The sequence below is a fragment of the Odontomachus brunneus genome, unplaced genomic scaffold (genome assembly GCF_010583005.1).
Source record: "Odontomachus brunneus isolate Ranch 3 - 2012 unplaced genomic scaffold, Obru_v1 Obru_scaffold_246, whole genome shotgun sequence".
NCBI classification, from domain to species: domain Eukaryota; kingdom Metazoa; phylum Arthropoda; class Insecta; order Hymenoptera; family Formicidae; genus Odontomachus; species Odontomachus brunneus.
The window spans coordinates 101,866-107,770 of record NW_022639696.1 but is presented as its reverse complement, the minus strand read 5'-3'; positions in this window follow the sequence as shown (position 1 = coordinate 107,770).

Below are 5,905 nucleotides of genomic sequence, written 5' to 3'. Positions count from 1 at the left end.
TTTACTTAAATTTTGCAACGAAATACATTTAGTAACAATTACAAGTCTTACAATTGCCAATACAATTACCAGTCTTTATTTCAATGTATACATGACGATTACGTATGCATCATGTATTGTGAATATATATTCGCCATTAAAGGAATGCTAAAACTAAAAACTTTACCGAAAACAGAATACCGAAATTTTTCTATAAATTTATGTCGTACTGTATATGGTTGTATATTATACAAAATTACAAATGTTTCTACGCAAAGAAAGTATGATACATACAATACAGTAATATTAGGTGTACAACTTTGCTTCCGCCGTTTTTTTTCCGAAATTCGAGGCTTTATTGTAAAAAACTGCTTATACATTTATGATTCAAGTATTGTCCATCGCTGGCCACTACTTTCTCCCATCTTTCGGGCAGCGTACGAATCCCGCGTCGAAAAAACTGGTCATCTTTTGAGGCGATCCACGAATCGATCCAATTTTTTACTTCTTCATAAGATTGGAAGTGCTGGTCAGCCAGGCCGTGTGCCATTGATCGAAACAAGTGATAGTCAAAGGGAGCAATGTCTGGAGAATACGGCGGGTGGGTAGGACTTCCCATTTCAACGTTTCCAAGTATGTCTTGACCACTTTCGCAACATGGAGTCGAGCATTGTCATGCTGCAAAATCACTTTATCGTGTCTCTCGTTGTATTGCGGCCGTTTGTCTTTCAATGCTCGGCTCAAACGCATCAATTGCGTTCGATACCGATTGCCTGTGATTGTTTCAGTCGGTTTTAACAGCTCATAATACACTACGCCGAGCTGGTCCCACCAAATACAGAGCATGACCTTGGAGCCGTGAATATTCGGTTTGGCCGTCGACGTGGAAGCATGGCCGGAAACTCCCCATGATTTTCTGCGCTTGCGGTTATCATAATGAACCCATTTTTCGTCCCCAGTCACAATGCGATGCAAAAATCCCTTCCGTCTTTGCCTTTCAAGCAGCTGTTCACAAGCAAACAAACGCCGTTCAACATCTCTCGGCTTCAATTCGTACGGCACCCAATTTCCTTGCTTCTGAATCATTCCCATGGCTTTGAGGCGTTTTAAAATGGCTTGTTGAGTCACTCCCAATGATCGTGCTAATTCTTCTTGATTTTGACACGAGTCTTAATCAAGTAATGCCTCTAATTCTGCATCTTCGAAAACCTCTCTCTTCCACCGTTATGTCGGTCTTCGACAATCAAAATCACCGTTCTTGAAACGTTGAAATCACTCACGACACGTTCTTTCACTAAAGAACGCGGCCTCACTATAAGTATTTAAGAGCATTCGATGAACCTCAGTCGCAGATTTCTTCATATTGAAGCAGAAAATTAAAACCTCCCGTAAATGACGAGCATTTTTTCGTAAACTGACATTTTCAATCGAGAATAACTTTGCAGACACAAATCGACTAATGTTTCTATGGAGTTATGTTGACAGATGCCCAAGTTTATTGTATGACGTCTATGATCTATTTATTTCGACCACCACTTACCGCTAAAGCCATCTATAGGAAAACGGCGGAAGCAAAGTTGTACACTTAATAGTATAAAGTATGATATACGACACAGTAAAAATATAAAAAAGTATAGATACAAAAATAAATAGGAGCATTATTCAATATGTGACTAAAATGAAAACAAAATTTTTAATGTAAAATCTCTTAGTCAGCATAATATTTGCCTAATCTAAAAATTCCGCAGTTTGTACATATCGAAAGTGTGGATGCTCCAAGCAGAAAAATTTTGAATGTCATCGCTGTATCTTTGAAGTTAAATTTACACTGAGAGAAAAATATGGTTACTTTCGCTCTCAACAAAACTGTTTTGTAAGTTTAACCACGAAAATAGTTAAAATAACCATCTTTCTAATAACACTTACTAAAACAATGGTTATTCAAACTATTTAAATAGTTAATGTTATTAGTAAGATGGTTATTCTAACTATTTTTGTGGTTAAAATTACAAAATAGTTGTGTTGGGGCCGAAAGTAACCATATTTTTCTCTCAATGTAGAAGCTTAAGAATATCCGAAAGTTTGCAAAAAGATTTCTACACATGCGTGGTCAAATTTTCCGCTAGATATAGTAAAACAAAGCAATATATATTTACGTAAGTTTTATATATACAAAAAATACAAAAAGGATAGTGTTAGTCTGTACGCTATCAATACTTCTCGAGTTTGTCATCAATTTCAGCATCCCCTTAAGTGAAATAACGCGAAAGTACGAAACACTATTTGTAAGTTGCGTAACGCTATATTGTATGCGCATTACGGATGTTATGGATAGCAAAAATGACGTTCAGAGGAGTGTAACGAGGAATATGATGTGTCAACGATAAGTGGATAATATAGCATCGTATCTTACGACATAAACACCACAGTTTCCTCGATTATGTTTAGTCGCGCGCTATATCGATTTGTTGCCATAATCACGTACCGGTGAACGGTGTCCACCGTATACTTTCGCGCGAATCTATTTCTGCATGCCTTCGTGTCCGTCCATTGCCTCTCTCAGTCGGAAGTTCTGAACGACTGATCGAGCGTTTCTAAAAAAAGAAAAAATCCACGATGATACAACTTGTCGATCGATACTTACCAATCGTATTCGTAACTGCGACTTAATTATTTTCGCTATCACATTCAACAAGTCGATTTGTTACCATTTTATTCAATTATTTTAATGATCTTATCATGATTCTCCTTTATTATAACTTCTAATTAACAATATTACAGTTTGTACTACCGGTATAATCTTAAGATAATGTTAAAAAAGTAATTGTGGAACTTTCAACGAGAATGGAGCTTAACTTTCACTCGTTCCATTGAATCCAAATAGACAGGCAAAATTTGACAACTAATTTATTTGTAAAGGTTGCATTCCTTATGAGTGATGCATATATCGCTTATGTTTACGTACAGTAACGAAATAGAGATACGAAGAAAATACGAAAAAATTGTCAAAATTGACTCAAAACGTCATGTCCCACGTAACTTTTCTTAATATTGACAAAGTGTTCTAATTACCATTTGGAATGTGACAAACGCCTTAGTCGTGGTCAATGAACAATAAATCTTACTCTTGAACAGTGCAGATTCTATTCAACTTAGTTGAAATACTTTAAGAAGAAACCCAAACTATAAGTAAAATTAAAATAAAGTTAAATTTTAGTTTATTCTCTCAAATTCTCCCGCACATATACACATATACACATACATATATATATATATATATATATATATATATATATATATATATACACATTCCAATCACGTAACTAGTCCATCCTAGAGTAAATTGGTTAAGTCCATTGACCCAAAAAGAACAAACTTTAACATCGAAATCGTTCAAGACGTGACACGTACAAAAAAATTAGTGCGAAAATTTTAATATAACTTTTAATAAATTGATTGCTACGTCAATACAACAATAAATTTATACCATTATAATAATGATGTAATAATGATGTAATAATGATGTGATAATAATGTAAATATATTTAATAATTAATTTAATACAGTGTATTCATTTTGACTCATAAAAATAATGAAAAAAATTGTAAAATTTCCATCATCAATTGTCTCACATAGTGATAATCATTGTATATCAGTACTTATCTAGAAAGCATCTTAATTCATAACGTATGATATATAAATATGTATATGTAAATTTGGCAGCAGTACTTATCTAGAAAGCATTTTAATTCATAACGTATGATCAGGGTTGGGAACGTTACTTTTTAAAAGTAACGTGTTACCGTTACCGTTACTTGCGGTAAAAAGTAACTCGTTATCGTTACTCGTTACTGATTCTAAAAAGTAACGCGTTACCGTTATTTGAAAAGTAACGATAAAAAATCGTTACTTTCTGTTACTTTTGTAAAAAAAAAGTTAAAATCGGCTTATAAAACGAATAGTAAGAGAGACAGTACATAAATTATACATATAAAGACAAAATATAAGATATTTAAGCGGAAAGCACACATTCTTGTATAACGACATAAAACTCATTCTACATTAGTCGCAAATCGCAAGACCGCAAAGAAATTGACTAATCATAGTCGATTGTTCTTCTTGCGATCAAAGAATAATTAATTATGATTGGTCAATTTCCTTGCGATCTTGCGATTGCGAGCCATTTTGAATTTCGACAATCTGAGGTCAAATTCCTAAGGGTTAAGGGACGCCGCACACGAATTGACATAACAGTAACGTAAAACGTATCGTAAAAATGGATCAATTACAATCGAGTATTCACAAAAATGGCGACCTTACGGTCCGACGATACTCAAAGTGATTGGTCAATTCTTACGGTACGTTACTGTTATATCAATTCGTGTGCAACGTTCCTTAACTCTTTCCGGCATAGTGTACCGTATACTGGCCACTTTTTTGCCCTTAGTTTTTTATATTTTTTACATAGTTTTCAACATATCTGTACAGTAAAAAACATATTATCAGTTATATAGAACATCAGTTGTCATTAAAAAATTTTGAAAACATTTTTATTGTTGAGGAAATGTATTTTATAAATAAACAAACTACAAAAATACTGCATTTTTATACAATAAATGTAATTGTGACTAACCAACAATAATTAATAAGCTAAAAATAAAGTCTAAGAGGTTTTTGGGGTCGCTAATTACGAATCCGGAGTCAGATTTTCAAAATTCAAAATGGCGGATTCAATATGGCGGACAAATTTTTAAAAAATTATCAGATTTCTATGCAACTTGGTATTTAAGGGTTTCTTGGGTCGCTAATTACGAATCCGGAATTAGATTTTCAAAATTCAAAATGGCGGATCTAATATGGCGGACGAATTTTAGAAAATTATAGTATTTGTATGAAACCTAGTATCTAGTGTTTTTTGGGTCGCTGATCAAATTTTCAAATTTAGGTAACGCTAAAGCGAAATTTTTGCGAAAGGATATTTTCTACCTTTTGAAAAGACTCATTTTTTACATGTTTGGCACACTACATTGGATCAAAAAATTTACTCTTGATTTTAGATTTGTAATCAGCTGCCAAAATATCTCCAACTAATTTTGAAGACCTAAAACACATTCTTTTATTTCTTGGTCTTCTGTATTGGATCAACCATTTTGAATTTTGAAAATTTTATATTCGATTCGTAATTAACCACCCTAAAAACCGTCGAGTAATGATTTTCATGATATTTTATCCACTTTTTAACATGTTTGTCCACCATTTTGGATCCGTCGTTTTGAATTTCGACAATCTGAGATTAGATTCATAATTAGCGAACCAAAAAACACTAGATACTAGGTTTCATACAAATACTATAATTTTCTAAAATTCGTCCGCCATATTGGATCTGCCATTTTAAATTTTGAAAATCTGGCTTCGGATTCGTAATAAGCGATTACCAAAAAACCTCTAAAGATACATTTATCTGTGAAATTAATTTGATAGAAAAATGTATGTCGCAAAGGGTTAAGCGTGGTCTACAATGAGAACTTAAGACATAAAATTTAAGCTTTAATTCCTAAGCCGTAAGAAATTGACCAATCACAGTCAATTATAAGAAAAATAATTGACTGTGACTGGTCAATTTCTTACGGCTTAGAGTTTAAAGCTTAAATTTTAAGGCTTAAGTTCTCATTGTAGACCATGCTTTAGAGGCTTTCTATAATAAGCAATAAGTTTAAGTTGCAATAAAATTGACCAATTACAGTGGATTATTCTTCTAATAGTCGACTATGATTGGTCAATTTTATTATGACTTAAGATTTATTGCTTATTGTAGAATGGGCGGAAGCAGCATATTTATTGTTTATCGTGTGCAAACTTTCGTCGCGTGGAAAGTGTTGCCGCGTTCTGTGTACAGAAGCCACTATAGTAAAAAAATAACGATACA